Source organism: Amblyomma mixtum, chromosome 3 (genome assembly GCF_055824585.1).
Source record: "Amblyomma mixtum isolate Tamu chromosome 3, ASM5582458v1, whole genome shotgun sequence".
Classification (NCBI taxonomy): domain Eukaryota; kingdom Metazoa; phylum Arthropoda; class Arachnida; order Ixodida; family Ixodidae; genus Amblyomma; species Amblyomma mixtum.
The window spans coordinates 315,817,143-315,839,002 of NC_143014.1; the positions used below are offsets into that span (position 1 = coordinate 315,817,143).

The 21,860-nt window shown below is 47.0% G+C and overlaps 1 long non-coding RNA gene and 2 pseudogenes across 1 annotated transcript in view; 2 read left to right on the forward strand and 1 right to left on the reverse strand.

Annotated features, from left to right (window-relative positions):
* Positions 1-7,021: 7,021 nt before the first annotated feature.
* Positions 7,022-7,942, forward strand: LOC149355691 (aurora kinase A-B pseudogene; annotated as a pseudogene).
* An 8,866-nt stretch (positions 7,943-16,808) lies between these two features.
* LOC149355692 (aurora kinase C pseudogene) lies at positions 16,809-18,041 on the forward strand (annotated as a pseudogene).
* Positions 18,042-20,249: 2,208 nt separating this feature from the next.
* Positions 20,250-21,860, reverse strand: part of LOC149355693 (uncharacterized) — a 58,658-nt gene continuing 57,047 nt past the window's right edge. The window contains exon 3 of the long non-coding RNA XR_016289744.1: positions 20,250-20,392. This is a non-coding gene — a long non-coding RNA (uncharacterized LOC149355693). The remainder of the gene's footprint in view (positions 20,393-21,860) is intronic.

Sequence of the window (21,860 nt, forward strand, 5' to 3'; positions counted from 1 at the left end):
TGCCTCAGGTTGTAGGTGGACGGCGCCGCCTACTCGCTGGGCGATTCTGGTGTCCACTGATTGGAATGGATTAGAGAAGCTTTACTGATCTCAAAGAACAATGGGTTGGGATTAATGGCCCCCTAACAGAGGGCAACCTTTCCCACCAAGTCAGCAATTTGGCTTGCGGGTTCCTGTCACGCTCCCTCAAGAGCCTAAGCCAGGCCTTCCGGAAGGGAGCCGGTAGAAGGTCTTTTGGAGGTGGATTTTCTTTCCAGTCCCATAGGATGCGTTCGTCTGTTGCTGTGTTGCCGCAATGTAACCAGTTAGGATCGATGGGTTGTGTTGTAATTTTGGACGGAAGATGGGGGTCGTGACTGTACCAGCTTGAGCTCTACGTAGGCTTCTGGCCTGTTGTCTGATAAGGTCCGGGTCAGGTGCAGGGTAAAGTTTCCGCGCCTGACTGATTGATTGGTCATTTCCGGGTAATGAAAGATTCTTTGATGTGGGACTCCGAGACACTCCCTGATCCCTTCTGGTTTGCTAGAGCTCGGGCAGATCGGTTAATTTTCCCGTTTTCCGCATTTCCCTCGTGAGCAGGGACCCAAATATCTTCTACAAGGCTTTTCCTTTGGCTGTGTTTGATCAGACCGCCGGCTGGAGAGCAAATCAGGCCTTTGTTATAATTTTTGATCGCAATCCTAGAGTCGCTAATCATTGTGCCTGCACTGTCGTCCCTGAGAGCTAATGCAATGGCTATCTTTTTGGCCTCTGTTGCTGAAGTTACTACTGATCTACTGATCCAGTTACGCTCCCTAATCAGACGCTTCGCACAGACGGACACTGCTGAAACTCGAGGAGTGTGGCTAAATGTCCTATCGAACTAAAAGTTTAGCGCCTGAGAAGGAAACAGAGGCGTCGGTTACTAACACTTGCAAAAGCCCTCGTCACTCCTTGGATACGAAAATCGACCGGTCTAGAATTTTTCCTGCCTAGTGCAGCTTTCCAGTTTGTTTCGGTTGTCTTGTTCGCGTTTCATTTGACGCTGACAGTGCGTTAAAGCGCACTTGGTAATCGGAATTGATCCTGATCTGTGCACTACAGCGCGCTTATCTCTTCTCTCATTCCTTCCTTCACTGCTGTTGAGGTGTGCAACAAACACTTTGTGCTGAACCCTGACCACTGCTCATACAGCGTGTATCGTCGCGTCAAGATCGAGGGATCAAAAGTCAATTATTTTGTACTTCGAAACGCTTTGTAGGGTCTGCACTCAAGAGATCTTTTTGTTGATACCTGCTGAATAACCTGCATTCATACGAGCTTTGTAAACCATACTAGTAAAATTAACGCATGATTTCTTGGGCCCTTAATGAGCAAATTAATGAGTACCGCTGAAAGCGCGTAAAGAAAAATTGATTGCGCTTCCCTCCTTGACGATTCACTTCTAGGTTCCATCAAACTGTTCATTTATTCTATTTCTAGCTTTAGGGTTAGAGCATAAAATACGACCTTTTTGTTCAATAATTACTGACCACACTCAACAAGGGAGCACTCTTTTCAAAACCGACTATGAATCTCCTATGACCGGCTACAAATCCAAACTTAGAGCGCTCCATCCCATTGGCACAGAAGCGCTGAATTTCTCGAATAAATTTAACCCCTTCAACACGCGAAAATTTATTTTCTGTTCTTTGTACATGGCTCCAGCACTGCGATTAGCAATGTTGAGCACTGAACAGACAAATGCTATCATGCCGCTGCAGCGGAGACGTGTTTACGTGCACAAAAACAGCTGCACGTAATAATAGGCGCCTTCACGGCCGGAACGGTCGTAATGGGAATGAACGTTAATGCCGAAGATGCTAGCGGGGAATTTGACCTCTGTGTCGATGTTAGGAGTGTCGTGTGTTTTATACTGCGTTCCATCGCAAATGTCTACTCTATTCGCAGGAGAAATGCTTTCCGATTGCCCGTGGCTCCCGTAGCACCCGCAGCCACGGAAATTACATTCTAAACAAGGAAAAAATAGTTATTGTGGTCCCTCTGTTTTAGAGGTGAAGAGCTATTTAGATTAATGGACAACATGATACATCTGCGGAGTGCCAGTGGTGAAGGGGCGAGTGGGGTGTTTTGAACTGTCCTAAACAGGCACTTTAGATATGCGGCTGAGTCTTTTAATTATTAATTTATTTTCAGTACATCAAATGGCCCCGTGCCGGGGTATTACATAAGGGGTGAACATTCGCCATGAGAGATCAGTTTTCATTGAAACGCTTGAAGTGTAGCTTGGTAGCTTAGCAGAAGTGTGAATTGACTGTGATGGAACTTAGGCTCCCTACTATGCTCTATACAATAAGTGTCTGACGTTCTTGCGATTTTTCCTCGAAAACTACAAACTTATATGGTATGCATGAGTCATCACCTAGAATGTTTGAGTATTTCGCGTAGGATTACCACATGGGATTATACTACTCCAAGTCTCTGATCTAGCTTATTCCCCTACTAAACCGATTTGAAGGACAATCAGCAGTATTTTTTCTACTTCCTCTGAATTTACTAAAACTTTTTCAGTCCGTTGTACGCAGTTTCCAGGAAATTTGTGCCGAATTTTGCAGCGGAGAGAACAAATGTCAAAATTTCGTGCTTCGTGGCCTCAATCGTGCAGATTTTGCGGGCAAGCTTGTGTCTGTGACATCACTGGATGCATACATGGTCTGTTCTGAAAGTAGTAGGACTGGTGTTTTTCTGGGCGAACGGGCGGACGAGAGGTATTCTGCGCGTGCAGGATCGTTGAAGGGGGATATTGGGAATGCTGGGGAAAATCGGCAGTCGGCTCTCCGCCGTTAAAAAGAGGAGGTCGCTTGTACTGTGAACCCCTGTCGAAACGTCTCGTCCCGCAGAATCGTCGAGCGTTTACTGCATCAGCGATACGCGACCAAATTTTGAGTAAATCTTGGTAAAACGGGCAAAGAGACTCACAACATGATTAAGGAGGCCTTCGGGGACGCTTCCATGGGTAGATCAGATGTGTTTGATAGGCACAAGCTTTTCCGAGAAGGTAAGGAAAGAGTGGAGGAAGACGACCGCTTCAGACGCCCTTCGACCAGCAAGACCAACGGAAATGTGTAGCGAGGGAAACATTTACTTAACAGTGATCTATCAGAATGATTGCTGATGACTTGAGCATTCCTCAAACCCACGTTTTTGGGATCGTGACAGAAAAGTTACCCATGAGGAAAGCGTGCGCGAAGTTGGTGCCGGGAGTGTTGTCAGAGGAGGAAAAGGCCAACCGGTAGGATCTTCTTCGTCATCTGAATGAGGACCCCGATTTTTTGTCCCGCACAAGGCGGCAACGCTGTCTCAGCCCCCAACAGCCTCGACTTGGCCCTGCCATACTTTTTTCTATTGCCGAGAATAAAATCGACGCTCGAGGGGAAACATCACGGATCGGTAGAGGTGGTTCAACAGGCCGTGACGAGGGAGCTAAACAGCATTCCGGTCCAGGCGTTCCTGGAGGCGTACGAAAATTGTAAAACTCATTAGCAGCAGTGAGTAGGTGCGGAAGGGTGCTACCTTGAAAAATTGTAATCGTTTGTACTATTCTCTTGAATAAATTTTGTTTAAAAAAGAGTCCTACTACTTTCAGAACAGACCACGTATGCTGGACAGAATTTCAATCTGGTTTCTAGCCATTTCAGTCAACTAGTGATCGAACCTCTCACCTAGAGTCGCCAGTTTCGCCAATCAACGCGAATACGACAGGGTCGATGGCAGTATCCGTGACGTTCATTGATGGTTAGTCGTGACACTATCATTTGGTGGAAACCCAGTTTCGGTTTCGGTTTTCAGATTTTTACTCTTTTTAACACTCCTACTTATATTTTGAAAAACGGCTTTGTCCACCGGAGTGAGGGCACTCTATGGTATGAGCTGTGATTATCAACTCGAATTATTAAAAAAGAACGTAGTTGACGTTGAATATACTTTCTAGGGATAGCCGACTTGAATGGAATTATTAGACTGATTTTTAGACTGTGATTATTAGACTATCCGTAACTGACGTCCCGACCCTCTCGATCGCATTCATAGAACGCAGGGAGTCCTCATACCACTGCTTGCGCGGTGGTGCAGCGGTTAAGCGATGCGCCACTGCCCGGCAGGCGGGTGCTTCAAACAGAGCCACCGGTGCGGCTTGAGAGGCCCAGGTTTCTCTTCGCCAGCCCCGCACGGCTCATGCACAGGCCACATGAGTAATAACGAATTGCATAGAATTTATTTCAATTAACTTCACAGCCACGCACCACGAGCTGCAGGCTACTCACAATCCAGTAGGTAGGGTGCCACGTGCCAGTGTGGCCAGGTGTGGTTGACGTCACAAGGTCAGGAGTCCTCTTACGACCAGTCGGAAAATTTTGTGACAGAGAAGCCGTAACTTCTTTGTGAGATGAAAACCTAAATGCTGTCGAATTAAGAGCGCCGAGTGTTAAAAGGTTTTTATTGCTTACCCGTCGTATTCTGCTGTTTGCCCGGCACCTTCATTGTTCATCTCTTAGTTGCGCAGCTACTTAGTCCCTGGGCACATGTCAGAGTCAGTCAAGCACCTTTCTGAGAGACATAATGATGACATTCATGAAGGGCTGCGTGTGGATGGAGAAGTGGTTGAATATGGTAACATGTACTAAATAAAAGAATTACATCACGTAAAAAAGATTAAACACGGCCGAAACCGAATGATCACCTGCACAAGCGCGCGCTCAAAACTGGCATATGTACCCATCGGGGAAATGTTTACGGATTGCATGGGCTCAACGTCCAAAATGGACCCAGGCTATGTGGACGCTATAGTGAAGGGCACCGGAAATTTCGACCAATCTTTAACATGCTCTGACCTCGCACAATACACGGGTCTCTGGAATTTCGCCTCCACCGGAATTCAAACGCCGCGGCTGGGATCGAACCCGCGGGTTTCGGGTCGGCAGCTGAGCGCCATAACCACTGAGCAACTGCGGCGGCCTCTGAGGGAAACCCCAGCGGCCAAGGTATTCGGCCCAATACTGGAAGTATATTGCCAAAGTCCGGTTCTGGATAGGACCTGAGTGAAACCATCCATTTTCAAGGTAATTTTCACACGGGAATGCACTTGTGAATAATGTAACGTTGCATAGTACAAGGAACTTCAGAAGGGCGTGTAGTACCTAAAAGGGAAGCTGCACACCCTGAAACCTGCAGTTCTAGCTCGCCAAGAAGGACGTTCATAAGCGTGCAATACGCACGGCCCGTTCTCAGTGTTCAGTGTTTCCTGTCCATTCTGAGTCAGGCTATCAACGCTTCTACCTGTGAGAGTGCATCCGTAGTTTTGTGTATCCGTCCGTTCAGGTTCTCAAATGAAACATGTTCAATACCTACGGTGTCTGAAAGAGTAGCTGATGCTGCATCGCGAAGAGGTATGCCGTCACCAACTATATTACGATAACGAGAAGCCCTGAAGAGTGTTATTCAGTCCCCGCAACTAGGTGTCACCAATTAAATTGATTTATTCGATTACACAAGCCGAGACAACGCAGCAAGCCATGAAACAACCACTTAGCGTTTCGTTTATTGCCTTGCATTGTGTCTCAATATTCTTTCGTTTGCATGTCTATTTGAGTGTTGAACTTTTTTTGCTTCCCTGAATTGTCGCTAATGGTTATTATTTTATTCTACCGGATTTGCAATAATCTTGTTTAAGCACAGTGCGGAGCGCCATTGTGGCGCACCGAGTGCAGGGGGCACGCGTCTGCGTACACCTGTCTGATAGGCTGCATGACGTGGACTCCTCATGTTGCTGATGGCCTGCTAGCCCTGAACCGACTCAACTCTTTTAGCGAGCGCGGTGTGGGCGGTCTTAAGTTGGATGCGGAAATGTTCCACAAGGACGTTCATCTGGGGGTGGTACACGGTGGTGCGCAGGCGAGTCGTGCCGAGAATTGGAAGTATCTCAACAAAGGCAGATGACTCGAACTGTATGTCGAGGCCCCTGATGATTGTGGAAGGACATCCAATCAGGGCCTCCCAGATTGAAAGGAGGAGCAGATGTGGCGGTGGAGGCAGCAATATCGCGGAGTGGTGTAGCTTCTGGCCTGCGGCTGTACCTATGCATGTAACAGCGGCTTTGCAAGGTGCAAGTGGTCCGGCTAGATAGATGTGGGCCATATCAAGGCCTGATTCGGGTGGAACAAAACAAGTTTCTCTTTTTTACTGTGACTTCGAGCCGACCCCTTCCGTTGAATTTCCTATCCAAATTTATTTATTGATGCTTGTTATTTTAAAATATGTTTTAACCCTAACCTATTTGTTTCCTCTATTTTCAAACCAATCTCCTCAAAATGTTTCGAGATTAATTCGTTTTTGCAGATTTCTCAATTTTTATGTATGAGCCACTTGAGATAAGCCTGAATGAATTTTTATTCTGTTTGGATCTGGATCAAACCCTGGCCAATCCCCCACCATAGCTATGTACCACCGCTTCAGAGGCAACAACAACGACAACAACAACAACCCGAAGGTCGAGCCTTTTTTTCCACGCACGTCGTGACGCTTCCTCTTCATCGCGCGCTTCCATCGTCCAGAGGTGGCGCTGTTGCAGAAAATTCTGGGCCGCGGTTGAACTGCTCTGGTCAGGACGAGGAGACGACCGGCAAGCGTATCCTGACTCACCTTGAGGAGCCCCGCATCTTGCACCGGCTGCTGGCGGAAGGCCGGGGCATGCAGATGCCCATCTCAGTGCTGGTGGCAGTGTGGCATTACGGGTCTGACCTGGTGTTCGGCCACCTGTCGGTGCTGCTCTCTCTGGTGGAGTCCGGGGTGCTCCTAGACCACCGGGTGAGCGGCGGCTGCCTGGCCTACCCGTACACCGCCCTCCACAACTGGTGCCAGCCGTCCAGGTGCCGTGAGTGCAGTGCGATACGCTTTTAGCTGACTCTCCTGAGGCGTCAGTCGTCTCCTGTGTGAAGTCTTTCATTGACGTGTGTTCATTTCCCTGAGTCCAGTTCCTTCCATTGCAATGGCCGACAAGGAAGACCAGCCATAGAATGCAAGGGCTGCTGACGCCATACAGAGGGCGGCAAGCACTGATGCCGGCTTCATCAACAACAAAATAGTGAGCTTGGAATGGAGCCTCGACGACATCGATATTGAAAGACCCTGAGGCAAAGGAAAGGTCGGAAACAGATGCTTTGCGTGAGAGAAGAAAAGAAAATACGCCATTGCTCTGAAGGCTATGTTCACGTCCCAGTTGAAGAGCAACAACGTTGAGCACCACCTTCGACTACGGATCGATATTCAGCCACACCTGAGGCATCTTCATATCCTGAGGGTATATGGCCACTTCCACGATGAGACTGGGGTTCATCTTATTCTCGAATACGCGCCCAAAGGAGAGCTCTACAAGGAGCTCACCACAGCAACTGTGTTTGATGACAAGAAATCCGCTACTTACATCAACCAAGTTTCCAAGGCTCTCCAGTACTGCCACGGCAAGAAAGCCATACACCGTGACATAAAACTAGAGAATATCCTGATCGGTTCAACGGTGTGCTGAAAATAGCAGGCTTTGGCTGGTCCGTCCATGCTGTGTCCTCAAGGCGTTAAACCCTGTGCGGTACCATGGATTGCTTGCCACAAGAAATAGTTAAGAACAGCGTCTACGAGAAGAAAGTGGATCTCTCGGCTCTGGGTATCCTGATCTATCAGTACCTTGTCGAAAGCCTCTTTTAAGTCGAGCACCGCAGACACTACCTATGACAGGATCCGACGTGTGGACCTGCAGACCCCTGTTCATGTCTACGATGATGCCAAGGATCTCATTATTCTAACCAGCCGGCAAACTGTGTTAGCCTTGCTTCACCGCAGTGTGGAGCGCCATTGTGGCCCACCGCGTAGCAGGCGTCGGGTTTCTGATTGGCTGAGAGACGAGGAACTCTGACGCTCCTCTTGGCCTGATAGCGTTTGCGAAAAAAATTGATCAGTTGCTTTGCAAGTGTGAGTTTTTGCGCCCATGCTCAAAGACTATTCTAACATTTTAACATTGTCTTTGTGCATAAAGGCCAATTTTGCCGCTTACTCGCTTCGAGAGAACGAATTTTAGTTTGATTCCAAGTTTTGGACCTAGAATCGGGCGCCAGATGTTGTGTTATACCATGCCGCGAATTTCAAATTCCTTACGTACCTATGGCGCTAAGGTGATACTATATAAAGTGTATTTATTGTTTTCATTCTCTTATTGTTTGCTTACAATTCTCAGAGTATTATCAAGTATTTAAGTAATTTTGCACGCTGTATGTTCGCTATCTCACATGTCGAGGGGGCTAGGGTTCAATTCAAGTGAAAAAAAAAATTGTTTTTTGTCTGAGCCTGCCTACATCTTTATTATGTCAATGAAATTGAAATGCCAATAAAAATGAAATGAATAAAAAGGGTCTTCAGATTGCTGCCATTACTTCAGTGACAAATGGGCTACAGCAGGTGAGCATGCAGCCTGCCCACGGCCTGGAAACGTCTCTTGTAAAACGTTTTGACAGCGAACCAGGTTTGAAGTCTACTGAAATTTTTTGCACTTAGACACAAACAACATGTAAGCACTACTTACGCCTGGTCAGAAAACTCGAGCAATTGATACACTGTAGTTGTATCGAAACTGTGTGTCAGGCTGTAGCTTCGGCGAGTGTGCCTCACTAGAATGTGGCAAGCTCAGTCACAGCTGGGCTTCGTTGTTTTAGACATCGGCTTCAGGACTACAGTGGTGCCGAACGTAGCGGAAGGACGAGAAACGACCCATGTTTCAGTTGCGCCACATTTTCCATCGCTGGTGAGTGAGCTGTAGAGAATTCGCCCTTGGACGGGAAGTAGGCTGCTTGAAGCGTATATTTAGGGGCAGTAATTTCTGGGGGCGTGGCATTGACAGTCATCGCAGCATGTGCTAAAAAAGCTGTGCGCAGGGTTTAGTGATCTGGGCCCGCTCCTTCGTTTCTCTTAGAAGGAAATATCCGCTCTAGAAACAAGGATAAGTGCTTGCTTGTCGTCGGTAACACTGCCCTTGTTCGTTGCGCCGCTTCTCCCTATGAAGTTTGCGTTTGTGTGCCACTGATCACTACCTGCTGTACTTGCGATGAGTGGTTGTGCCAGAAACGTAATACATTCATTTCTTATCACTGTTTGTCGCACTACCAGTGTATTTTGTGACGCTTTTTGCGTCCCATCGGACCGTGATGAGAGCCCTCAGTGTTGGTGTTTTTTATGAACGTACAGGCTTGTTGCAATGATCGCACTAGACACTAATACATTTTACAAGAGGGGCGCGGTGTGGTTGTTGCTGATCTTAGTAGAGGCAGGGATATGACACTGTGGTATTAGAGGAGATGTTTCTCGTTCTACTTTAAATGTAGCGTTCATGGTTTGACTTTGTTTTTAAGAAAATGATTCTACGAGTAAACAGTAAAACACCTGGAAGATCTGGTAAAAAAGCTGTTTGCCACATCGTACGTGAAATTAGAGTTTTTTTGATGCACATATGTAATAAATATTGTGGCTGGCGATCTAACGTAATTTTGTTGACTGCTTCGTTAGAACGACAATAAAACAGCCTGCTGTGGTCTGCGGTAGGCAACAACAGCAACTCGCGAGCAATGACGCTTCCTGTACCCAGATGTATACCTTCTCTTGTGATTCTAGGAGCATCGACTAATTGCGCTAGGGATAGTGTGGGCACGTTGCGAGCAAGACAGGGGACATCGAGTGTGCAGTCCTAGTTTTAAATTCTCTGCGCATTTCCTCCGGCACCTTGTTCAACTTCATTGTCTTCGAAAGGAGCTTGCAGCACTAACTACTGTTCGCAACTGCGGATGAAGCTTGAGGAAGGCTCCGTCCTTGCAACTCGATTTCACTCGTGGATGAAGTGACTACGACCACATCTTGTCTTGACGACAACCTGACAATGGCTCTTTGGAAGAAGTTTTTTCATGCGCGATAAAAGAGAAGACCTTCCATTCTAGATTACGGTCATACGAACGCCTAACACGAACATGACTTTGCCACACTCGAAAAATAGCTGAGGTCTTTGAATTTATGTTACCTGAGAGATATTCCAAGGCTCCAGCCTCCAGAGGGCTTCAGTTGACATCGCAGTTCGACGACCAAGCCAAGAAAGGCTCGATTAGTTCAGTCCATCGAGGTCACTTTCGAACGACGTCACGAATGACTTATAAAATCGGGTACGAACCCTGTTGAAAGGGCGAACCCGTGCTGGCACTGCGTCCTTGCTTGCCAATAGACTTAAGCTTGCACGCGTGAGGCGCTGGGTTCGATACCGAGTGCCGCCGGGTACTCACCGGTGTTCAAATGACTCCAGGAATTCCCCCTGTCGGTTGCTCGGCTGTCCTCGGGAGAAGTGTTTGGGAAGAAGGTCCTGGACCAGACCGTTGCGTAGACAGCTCAGTGACTCGGTTCGCCGTCAAACAACCTAAATGCGCCATGTGCGGTCCAGCTAACTTCTGGCCTTTTTTTGATAGCCTTAGTCGATTATGAGCCAAGTAACAGTGTGTCTGTGTTTATGCCTCTCTGCGCGGGAGGGCGTTAGTTAGTTAGTTAGTTATATTGATTTTAATGGCGCAAAAGCAACTGAGGCTATGATGCGCCAAACACAAGGTTATAGCTTTTGTTAAAAGTGAAGCTTTTTATGCTTAGAGTTTGTTTAAAACACTGGCTTCCTTGAGAAACCTAAAAATACAAGAGTTGTCAACCAGTGCTCGATCACCTAAAAGTAACATGGGGTGTAATGGGATGCTTTCCCTGTAAAATGTTGTAAAATATTTCTTTCTTAGTTCTTCTAGTTTGATACATGAAATTAAAATGTGATTCACCGTGAGTTCAGCACCACACATTTCACAGAGAGGTTTGTTTTGTTTGGTTAGTAGAAAGTTGTGCGTGAGGTGGGTGTGTCCAATGCGGAGCCGACATAGAATAACTTCGGTAAAACGTTCTTGATGCCTACATGATTGCCATTCCCCTAAAATGGGCTTCACAGAATGTAATTTGTTGTTTACGTGCTCTTCCCATGCTGCCTGCCACTTATCTCTGAGTTTACTGTAGATAAACTTCAAGCAATCCCTGTGCGGTATGCTCACCTGTTTTATTTGACCATTCCGGGCCCGTGCAGCGCATACATCTGCTTTCTCATTGCCCACAATTCCAACATGGCTAGGAACCCAGCAGAATTTAATGTTATGCTTTTGGTTTGTGATTTTAACTATGTTATGTATGATGTTTCCTGTTATGGCTCAGCAGCATTTCTGGAGTGCAGTGCTTTAAGCATACTCAGGGAGTCGGTGTAAATGATGCTATTTTTGATGCTCTCTTACTATTTTTTCTACAGCTACAAAGATGGCATAACACTCAGCAGTGAAAACTGATGCGCATTCTGGTAGTCGCATTATCTGTTTATTTTTTCTTGGATTACTGCACTTCCAACATGACTTTCTGTTTTTGAGCCATCGGTATAAAATTCAATGTAGGTGTCATACTTTTCTTGTAGTGCAAAGAATTCCTGTAATATGTACTCGTTTGGCGTTTGCTTTTTGTCTAAATGTGTCATTTTGAAGTCACATACTGAAGGCAGGCTGTACCATGGTGACAAATATTCATTCCTTTGTGCAATATTCGGTAGGGCATCTAGCACTGTTAGCTCTTCGCATTTATCTTCAAAGCGCAGTAGTAATGGTCTGATAGAGTGTGGTTTGTTGATGAATAATCTTTTAGATGGGCACTTGGTGACAATTGGATGGCAAAGATGTTTCGGAAGAGAACGGATTTTTAGGACATATGTGCATGTAAGGGCGATTCTTCGATCCTCAAGAGCGGCTTCATTAGTTTCAACGTAAAGGCTAACTACTGGTGATGTTCTGTATGCTCCAGATGATAAGCGCAGACCAAGATTATGAATGGGGTCTAATCTTTTTAAGTAGGATGCTCTTGCCGAACCATATACTATGCACCCGTAGTCCAGCTTGGAGCGCACCAGAGAGCGATATGTTTGTAAAAGGCTTGCTCTATCGGACCCCCACCGCTTCCATGAGAGAACTTTTAAGACATTGAGGGCTTGAGAAGCTTTCTTTTTAAGGTTATTAATGTGTGGTAGAAATGTGAGTTTCTTGTCGAAAGTGAGGCCTAAAAATTTGTGTTCTTGTTTAATTGGGAGCGCAGTGTGATTCAGGTATAGATTGGGATCGACCTGTAGGCCTCGTCGCAATGAAAAAAGAACAGCTACCGTTTTTTTAGGAGAAAATTTAAATCCATTTCTGTCTACCCAAGCACCTAGTTTATTTAGTGTGATTTGTATTTGTCTCTCACAGGTTGATATGCTGGAGGATGTGCATGCTATTTGTAGGTCATCTACATAAACTAAATACATTATGGACTTGGGTATTACTTTAACTAAGGAATTCATTTTTACTATGAAGAGTGTCGTGCTTAGAATGCAGCCCTGGGGTGCGCCGTTCTCTTGGGTGAAAGTCATGGAGAGAGTTGCTCCTAGGCGGACTCGGAATGTGCGGTTAGCCAGGAAGTCGTTCAAGCAGTTCAACATCCTGCCGCAGATACCTAGCTCTGCTAGGTCACGGAGGATGCCGAACTTCCACGTGGTATCGTAGGCCTTCTCCAAGTCGAAGAAGACCCCAATACAGTGCTGCTTGTGGATGAACGCTTCCCGGATGGTGTTTTCTAGGCGGACAAGGTGATCTGTGGTCGAGCATGCTTTCTTAAACCCACATTGTTGTGTATCTAATAGTTGCCGAGATTCAAGTATGAAGGTCAATCTAATGTTTATTACACTTTCGAAAGATTTAGCAATGCAGCTGGTGAGGGCTATTGGTCTGTAACTGCTAGGACTTGTTGGTGGTTTTCCGGGTTTGAGAAATGGTATTATGACTGCATTTTTCCACCCGTCAGGTATATGTCCAGTTATCCAGATTTTATTAAAGAATTTTAACAGTGCCTCTACAGCAGCCTCGGAGAGATGTGCAAGCATAGCGTAATGCACGTTGTCTGGTCCTGGTGCTGTCTTTTTTAAAGAAGTTAATACCTTATTTAATTCTTGTAGTGTGAGAGGCTGGTTGTAATCCTCATGTACACCTGCTCCAGATGGGAATTTTTGTTTTTCAGCTATTGCTTTGTGTTTCTGAAATGTGTTTGTGTAATTGGATGAGGTTGAGATCTCAGCAAAATGCTCGCCCAATATGTTGGCCTGTTCTTCTAAAGATGTTTGTGTCCCGGGTGCTGTCAAAAGAGGAAGTGTGAAAGGGGTATGGTCACCAGTAAATTTACGAACTTTTTCCCACATTTTCTTTGATGTTGTTGAGCTGTTTATTGAGGAGACATATTTCTGCCAAGAGGTTTTTTCTGCATTTCTTCGCACATACCGCGCTCTGGCTTTTGCCTTCTTAAAGGTAAGTAACTTCTCTGCAGTGGGATATCGACGCAGAGCGCTCCAGGCTTTGTTTTGTTGTTTTTTTGCTAATGTGCATTCTTTTGTCCACCACACTTTGTGTTTCTTTTGTGCAAGTCCTGTTGTTTGTGGTATAGCGAGTGTTGCGGCCGATATTATGCATTCAGTAAACTTCTCATTAATTTCATCTGTGATAAGGTCGTCACAAAATTCCTTTTCCAGAGTGGCACTTTTTGTAAAAAGTGACCAGTCGGCGAGCTGAATTTTCCAGCGCTGTGGCCTTGTGGGGATGATTGGAGTGGATGATGAGAGCCTGATGACGGTAGGTAAGTGATCGCTGCCCATGGGGTCATTTAAAACATCCCATTTAAAATCGTTAAAAAGTAATGGTGATGCGAAAGCTAAATCGAGAGAGCTCATTTTTGCTGAGCTTGGACTGCAATATGTGGCTTTTCCCGTATTTAAAAGACAGATATTATTCGAAAGTATAAAATCTTCGATTGTTTGGCCTCTAGAGTCACAGCGTTCGCTTCCCCAAAACGGAGAGTGAGCGTTAAAATCGCCAACTACCAGAAATGGCTCCGGCAGTTCATCGATCAGGCCTTCTAGATCTTGGCATGTTAATGTGATGTGTGGGGGAAGATATACAGAACATATTGTTATGGTTTTGTAGCTGATGACGCTAACCGCAACCGCCTCAAGTTTTGTTTTCAGTTTGATTTCTTGAGCCGGGACGCCGCTTTGGATGATGATTGCGACGCCTCCCGAGAGTCTATTTGCATGTTCGCGATCACGCCTAAAAGTTGTATAATGTTTTAAGATATTTGAATGTTGTGGACCAAGATTGGTCTCCTGGAGAAATAGAGCTAGAGGCATCACTGACCCTAGAATATGAGTTATATCACTGTAGTTCCTCAACATTCCTCTACAGTTCAATTGAACCACAAATGTCATTTTGTTTTTTTTGGGTCGGAATGGAACGGAAGAAATTTACTGTTCTGGGCCCGTTACCGGGGTTCTATCTTTTCTTCGCTCGTGAGAGCCGGTCCGCCGCTGCAAAGCGGGCGGAGTGGTAGTTGTATCCATCACCTCACCAGAGGACCGCGAAGCCGCGGATATGTTGGTGTCGGGCCTCCCCAGACGGGGGGAAGTCCTGCGGGATGCTGACCCGTGGGCCGGCACTCCCTGGCTTGGAGTTGGCAGAGCAGCCTTGGCTGTCTCTACCTGGGGCGTTGATGGCACTGCCACAGGCGCGGTGGGAGTGGCCGCGGCAGATGCCGGAGTGCTGCGTGGTGCACCGCCCCTGCGCGCCACGTCAGCATAGTTTGGTTTGGCTGTGAAAGAGAATGTATTTGTCAGTGCAAAACGCCTTCTGGCTTCTTTGAATGAAATGTTTTCTTTGGTCTTAATGGTGATGATTTCTTTCTCCTTTTTCCAGGACGGACACGCCTTGGAGTACGCAGCGTGGTCGCCTTCGCAGTTAGCGCAGCGGAGAGCTGCGTCGCATTCCTCAGAATGGTGGTCCTTTGACGCGCATTTCGCGCAAGTTTTGCGGCCGCGGCAACTCTGTGAGCCGTGGCCAAACCTCTGAGAGTTAAAGCACCTTCGGGGGTTAGGGATGTAGTGCCTTACATTTACTTTAAGGTATCCAACGTCGATTGTTTCAGGCAATGTGCATGTGTTGAAAGTCAGAACCAGATGTTTGGTATCTATTTCTTTGTCGTCCTTGCGGATCTTGATTCGATATACATCAATGACATTTTGCTCGGAAAGCCCTTCCAGCATTTCTTTCCCGGTAAGGTGTAGAAAATCATTTTCTGAGATGACGCCACGGACAGTATTGAGTGATCGGTGTGCAGTGATGGAGACAGGTGTGTCCCCAATAGACACTATGTTACAGAGTTTGGTGGTTTGGACATTTTCTCGGAGTTCCAGCATTAAATCGCCACTGGTCATTTTCGATACTTTGTAGCCGGGGCCCAAAGCTTCTGTTAAGCATTTCGATACCATGAAGGGGGATAGAATTCTGGCCTGTTTATCTTGAACTTCACTGTGGACGACATGAAATTTCGCAAATGTTGGTTTCTTTTTGGAAAAAAAGTTCTCTGCTTCGTTACGCCCTCTCTTGAGAGAGCGATCAGGTTTGGAAAGGGGGGGAGCCATAAAAAATTGATGTTTTTCGGTCATGGTGCCACCCACCCACCATGGAGTCCAACAAGGGGACGCGACAGGAACTTGAAAGAAAGTCCTGCCTACGCCAGCTGTACACCTTAACTATAACCTGATATGACTCAACTCAGGGTAGTTGGTCACACACGGTTAACCCTCGCCGCCAGGAAAAAGAGGAAAAAACGAAGAAAAGAGGAGGAGACAGGAGAGTTGTAAGAGAGAGATAGGAAAGTGAAAGATAGAGGGGAGGATAGGAAAAGGCGACTGCCGATTTCCCCCGGTCGGGTCAGGCCGGAGGTGCCGTCTACAGGAAGCTGGGGCCAAAGTGGTGTGTTGCCTCCGCCGAGGGGCCTTAAAGGTCCAAACGTTCGGCATAGGCTCAACCACCAGGATCCCCTTTTCCCCGGACACGGCGATGCCACGCACGGCTAAGCGCGGATGCTCGGGTCCGTGGTGACGCATTGTTCACCATCATCCCCCTGCGGGGATGTCCCTGGGGATGCTCGGGTTAACCCCGTGGTGTCGCCACTCACCAACGTCTGCATGCTGCAGACGCCTCCCTGCGGGGGGGGGGGGGGGCGTTTGGGTGTGCGTGTGTGTGTGTGCGTGTGCATGCATGTGTGTGTGTTTGTGCGCTGGTGTGCGTCTGCGTGTGTGTGCGTGCGCGTTCCTGAATGTGTATGTCACAAATCACACAAAATCAATATGTAATTAACACAATATATCCGAAATGTAATTTTAACACAGACTTTATTCCTTAAGAGTTCTCGTTGCGCCGAGAGGGTGCCACCTTGTGCTGCCGGTGTTTCCCTTCCTGTGACTGAGATCATCCTTTTGGATCGCTCCCCATCGCCGGTTGCTGCGCAAGTGGTCCGAGTAGATAGATGTGGACCATATCAAAGAGCGCGCCAGGTGGAAGAAAAGAGTTTTTTTTAATCTGATCAAGAAACGACCCGTTCGCTTTAATTTTCTCTCAAATTTATTTAGTTATGCTTAATTTTAAATATTTTATTTTACCCACACCATTCTGTTTTCTTAATTTTCATTACAATCCCCTTAAAATCCCTCAAAATTCGTTGTTCGGTTTCCGAGATTCTTCTGTTCTTATTTATGAGCCGCTTTAGACAAACCTGAATAAATTTTTATCCTGTTGAGATCTGCATTAAACCCTGGCCAATCCCCCACCATGGGTATGTGCCACCGCTTCAGAGGCATCATCAACAACAACAACTCGAAGGCCGAGCCTTTTTTCCCCGCACGTCGTGACGCTTCCTCTTCATCGCGTGCTCCCATCGTCCAGAGGTGGCGCTGCTACAGAACATTCTGGGCCGCAGCTTGACTGCTGAGGTCAGGACGAGGAGACGACCGGACCGGCAAGCGCATCCTGATTCATCTTGAGGAGCCCCGCATCTTGCACCGGCTGCTGGCGGAAGCCCGGGGTATGCAGATGCCCATCTCAGTGCTGGTGGCTGTGTGGCACGACGTGGCGGGCGTGGTGTTCGGCCACCTGTCGGTGCTGCTCTTTCTGCTGCAGTCCGTGGAGCTCCCAGACCACCGGGTGAGCGACGGCTGCCTGGCTTACCCGTACACCGCCCTCCACAACTTCGAGTTTGGGAGACCCTTAGGCAAAGGAAAGTTCGGAAACGTATACCTGGCGCGAGAGAAGAAAAGTAAATACGTCACGGCATTGAAGATTACGTACAAGTTCCACTTGAAGAGCAAGAATGGTTGGCACCAGCTTCGAAGAGAGATCAAAATTCGGTCACACATCAGTCATCCTCAAATCCTGAGGCTGTATGGTTACTTCCACGATGAGACTTGGGTTTATCTTATTTTAGATTGCGCACCCAAAAGAGACCTATGCAAGGAGCTCACCAAAGCAAGGATGTTTCACAGCAAAAAATTCGCGACTTACATCCACCAAGTTTGCAAGGCACTCCAGTACTGCCACTGCAAGAAAGTCATAGACGGTGACATAAAACCAGAGAATATCCTGATACCTTACAACGGTGTGCTCAAGATAGCAGACTATGGCTGGTCCGCCCGTGCTCCGTCCTCATGGCGGGAAACCTTCTGCGGTACAAAGTATTACTTGCCACCCGAAATGGTTGAGGACAGCGTCTACGACGAGAAAGTTGATCTCTGGGCTCTAGGTGTTCTAATGTATGAATTCGTTGTCGAAAAGCCTCCTTTTGAGTCGACTTGCGCTGAAACTATCTATGACAGGTTCCGATGTCTGGACCTGCATTTCCCTGCTCATGTCTTGGATGATGCCAAGGGTCTCATTTCTAGGCTGCTGCAGAAGGAAACGAAAGAAAGGGCAAGCCTAGAGGAAGTGATGTCACACCCAAGGATCACAAAGAATGTAGAGTGTCGTGCCTCACAGAGGAACCTTTTTAGTGGACTTGTACATGTGTGAATGCCTACGAGACTCCTCCAAGCTGTATCCGCCTGGGAAGTAGGCATGTGGCGATGAGGAGGCAAGGAATTTAAAGGGAACATTCTAAGTCAAAAAGAAGGATATTTTGAAGACGAATCTGTATGAGACAAAGTGCATTTTGTTCGTTTCAATTGTGGACACTCGTCGACGATACATATCGAAAGCAAGATGTTTGTAATATAGGTTTGTTTCATACGTTTGTAATTTTAAACTTAATCGCTATTCAGTTATTCACTAAACTTACGGCGCGATTTATGCAACCATGCTTTGGGAGCGTTCACTGGTATATACTTCGATATTTAAAATGATCCAAAGGGCCAAAACACTTGGAGACCTTCCTTACCCCATCCTTAATGAACAAAGTGCGGTAGCATATAGGTTGGCTGCTATGCTCTCTAAAATAAGTGTCGAATGTTATTGCATTTTTCGAGCGAAAACTGGAAACAGATCGCATGCATGAGTGCGTTGCATTGGATTATCATATTGGATTTACTAATCCAGCCACTCAAATGCAGCTTAATTCACTGATTAAACAGATTTTAACAGCAACTGCTCGGCAACAACTTGTAAGCACTACATTACTCCTGATCAGAAAACAAAACTTGAGCAATTTGTGAGGGAATTGTATTTGTGAGGGAATTGCTTGCGTCATATTCTAGATTCGGCTGGAATGTGGCAGGCTCAGTAACAGCTGGGTTTAGCCGTTTTCGACATCGGCTTCAGGACTACAATGGTGCCGAACATAGCGGTAGTGCGACAAATGTTCCCATGTTTCAGTTGTATCCCATTCTCCGCGGCTGGTGAGTGAGCTGTGGAGAATTTGCCCTCGGACGGGCGGTAGGCTGCCTCAGGCGCACATTTGGGGGAATCAATTTCTGGGGCGTGGCACTGAGTGCCTCGCAGATTGTGCCAAAGAAGCTGCGCCCATGGTTAGCGATCTGGGCCCATCCCTCCATTTTTTTTAAGGAAAGATCAACGCTACAAACGAGGATAGGTGCTTGTCGTGTCGTCGCTAACACTGTCCTTGTTCGTTGCGTCGCTTTTGCTTACGAAGTTGTTTGCGTCTGTGTGTCTGCCTGCTGTACATGCGATAAGTGGTTGCGCCAGAATTGTAATCTTACATTATTTTGTTATCAGTGCTTGTCGCACCACAGCAGCATTTTGTGACGCTTTTTGCGTCCCATCGAATCGTGGTGAGAAGCCCTCAGTGTTGGTGTTTTTGTGAACATACAGGCGTGTTGCAGTGGTCTCTTTAGTCACAAATACATTCGACAAGAGAGGGGCGATGCGGTTGATGTTGAGCTTAGGAAAGCGAGACACATGGCATCATGGCATTAGGGGAGATGTTTTTCGTTGTAATTTAAATGTCGCCTTCATTGTCTGCTTTTGTTATTAAGAAAATTTTTTACGAGTAAAGAGTCGAACAGCTAGAAGATGTGGGGGAAAAGCTGTTTACCAACTTGTGCATGAAATTGCACTAAATTTGATTTACATATGTAAAAAATTCTGTGGCATACTATGTAACGTAATTTTGTTTACGGCAGCGTGAGAACGGCAATAAAACACCGTGCTGTGGTGTGCGGTAGGCAATAGCAACAATTAGCGAGCAATGACGCCTCCTGTACACAGATGTATACCCTCTCTGGTGATTCTAGGAGCATTGACTAATTGCACTGTGGATAGTGTGCACACTTTGCGAGCAAGACAGGGGACATCGAGTGTGCAGTGCTAGTTCGAAAGGCGCTCGCAGCACTGATTGCCGGTCGCAACTACGGATGAAGCTTTGGGAAGGCTCCGTCCTTGCAACTCAATTTCACTCATCGAAGAAGTGACTACGACCACATATCGCCTTGACGACGACCCGGCAATGGCTCTCTTGAAGCAGTTCTTCTATCCGCGATAAAAGAGAAGACCTTCCATCGTAGATTACAGTCATACGAACAGTTAACACGAACACGACATTGCCATGCTTCAAAAATAGCTGAGGTCCTTGAATTTATGTGAAGCTATAACCTGACAGATATTGCAAGGCTCCAGCCACTGGAGGGCTTCAGATGACATCTCAGTTCGACGAGCAAGCCAAAGGCTTCATTACCCCAGTCAGTCAAGGTCACTTTCGAACGACGTCACGAATAATATTAAACCCCGCTGAAAGTGCGAACCCGTGCTGGCGCTGCGTCCTTGCGGGCCAGTAGACTTAAGCTTGCACGCGAGTAGTGCTGGATTCGATCCCAAGTGCCCTCGGGTACTCACCGGTGTTCAAATGGTTCCAAGATTTCTCCCTGTCGCTTGCTCGGCTTTCCTGGGGAGATGTGGTTGGGAACAGCGTCCTGGACCAGACAGTTGCGTAGACAGCTCAGTGACTCGGTTCTCCGTCAAACAACTTAAATCCGCCGTGTGCGGTCCAGCCCACTTCTGGCCATTTTTATTGCGAAAGCAATACTACGCTGGGAAGAATAAAAGCGCAACAAGACGACACAAAGAAGGTGGAAAAACGACAGGACAGGCGCTAACTTGCAACTCTTTACTCTCTTATTACACCGCCGCGTATATATCAAACACAAGGGGGGGGGGTAAGGACAGATAGGGGAGAACACAGTTGAAAGCACGTGCGTAGAAACTCGGATATGGCAAAACAAGAACCGGTGATTCCGCAGATACTATGCCATATCTAAAAACTGACATTCCTTTTTATATATTTTGATCGACGGGGTGCTAGCACATGCACTCCCACATTTACATATCCGGTACGCTTCTATCAATTCGCGTGCGATCGTGTCTTTACTTTTGCAGATTACACTTGTTTCCAGGAGTTTTGCTCCACATGCCTTCTTTTTTCCTTCTTCTTTCCAGCAATCCTTACAGTGAAGCGGTAGATTTGACCGAGTCCCATTCTTTAATGACAGACTGTGTTCTCTCAAACGGTCATTAATACATCGCCCCGTTTGGCCGATGTAAGTCTTTCCACATGTCAGTGGGATGCTATACACAACTCCAACCGCACAATCTACAAAAGGATTGGCATGTTTCGTTTGGCAAACTTTCTTCTTCTCCTTATCCGGGTTAGTCATTCGGCACAATGCGGCGAGTTTCCTGGGGACAGAAAAAACCACTGGCACCTTGTACTTGGAAGCAACATGCTTAAGATTATGTGCAACTTTATGCGAATACGGGATCACTACTGGTGTAATTTTCTTTTGAGAGGTTCCACTCTCGTCTCTTTTTCTTTTCGTACTTTCTTCACCTTTTTTATCAAAGCTTCGCTGACGGAGCTCAAGACCGAAGGTGGGAAGCCCGCCTTTTTTAGCTTCTCAATCTGGGCGTCAAAGCTTTCCTGTACTTTGTGACAACACGACTACGCTCATGAACAGCCATTCGCGTAGCGGCGGCTGGTAGCCACGTTTGACCTTTAGAATTACCTCGGACGTCATACTAGGGTGAGAGATGGGCTACCAAGTCGAGTCGTCGCGCAGCGGCGGCCGGTAGCCACGCATGACATTTAGAATGGCCTATGACGTCTTGCCATGCCTAGGGACGTCATAGCGTGACGTCATTCAAAGGTGAGAGAAGGGCTCCAAGTCGAGTCGTCGCGCAGCGGCGGCCGGTAGCCACGCGTGACATTTAGAAGGACCTCTGACGTCATTCCATGCCCAGTGAAGTCATGCCGTGACGTCATACCAGGGTGAGAGATGGGCTACCAAGTCGAGTCGTCGCGCAGCGGCGGCCGGTAGCCATGCGTGACCAGTAGATCGCTTATGAGCCAATGAAGGGTGTGTCTGTGTTTGTGCGTCTCTGCTC